The sequence below is a fragment of the Aplysia californica genome, unplaced genomic scaffold (assembly GCF_000002075.1).
Source record: "Aplysia californica isolate F4 #8 unplaced genomic scaffold, AplCal3.0 scaffold00702, whole genome shotgun sequence".
Taxonomy (NCBI): domain Eukaryota; kingdom Metazoa; phylum Mollusca; class Gastropoda; order Aplysiida; family Aplysiidae; genus Aplysia; species Aplysia californica.
The window spans coordinates 1,663-2,912 of record NW_004797972.1 but is presented as its reverse complement, the minus strand read 5'-3'; positions in this window follow the sequence as shown (position 1 = coordinate 2,912).

Here is a 1,250-nt window from a genome sequence, read left to right as displayed (position 1 = left end):
TGAGGGGGTGGGGGCAGAAAGTGAAATTGAAAGCAGACAACAGAACATTGCTAGAGAGCAGGAAAGGAGGTGAAAGGAGACACTTTTAGAGAAGAAAATTTTCTGGTCGCTACCCAGATTCTAACCCGGGACCTTTCAATGAGAGGCCAACACCTTAACCTCTAGGCCACGAGAGCCCCCAAGCATACTATGAGGAGAGGGATAGTTTTAGTTTTAGTAAGAGTTATACGGCACTTGCAACACAATAAGGTCATATATAAATGCCGAAGATTATAAGTGTTACAAGAGAGTAACAAACACAAAAAGGAGGGGAGATAGAGAAGATAGATTTTTTTATAGGAAAGAAGGAGCAAACCACATCAGAGCACCCGCCAACCACCCACAGAGATAATATTTTGCTATGCTTTCTTGACCCGAATTTAGCATTGGTATCTTTGTAATTGATAGCTTTTAAGAACAAGCGGGCTATCCCAGATTTCGGGGTTTCCAGAAGTCTGGACCTACACCAAAAGTGGGCATTGCCCTACCTATAGAGGAGAAGTTTGGTTTCATTGGTGTGTATATTTTGGTTATAGAGAAAACTCTCATTGTCTATTAAAGAAACTGAACAAGGGTCCAAAAACTTTACTTTCGTTTTTCTCAAAACAGTATTTTTCGGGATAACCCCCTTGCGCTTAAATGCGACCAATTAGCCCCTTTACCTGGCTCACATTGAGTCATGTCCCGCCCACATGGTAACTGGGCCCGTCATGGAACGTTAAGGCTTCTTTTGTTAGACTTTTCACTGGAGGGAGAGACATATCTAAAGCTTCCCAAAGGGGAGGGGGGCATTAAGATGTTCTTATGCACAGTAGAATTGTAATATAGGCTGATTTATCAATGTCATGTTCATGGTGTGTCGGAACAACATTGGGGGAACTGCTGCTTTTTCTGTCCTAATCCTTGCTATCGTCATTTTCCTTCTACTTCTTTTGTATATTTGTCACTATCTTGTGAACAGCTATTTCTGGACTGGGGTGCCTTGATAGTCGAAGCAGACACTGTGCTGTTGAGGCTAGAGAGGTGAGCAGAGTAAGTCTGAATCTTTGTAAAGACTCCTCTGTTGACATCCACCCCTTGGCGCTCATATGACCTTATGCAGTTGCGAACGCCGTAAAACCTCTACTAAAACATAATATCTAGAACGCTGTTTTCAGTTTCACCCTCACCCAGTAACTCATGAACAATTTTTAAAAATATTATAGAGAATA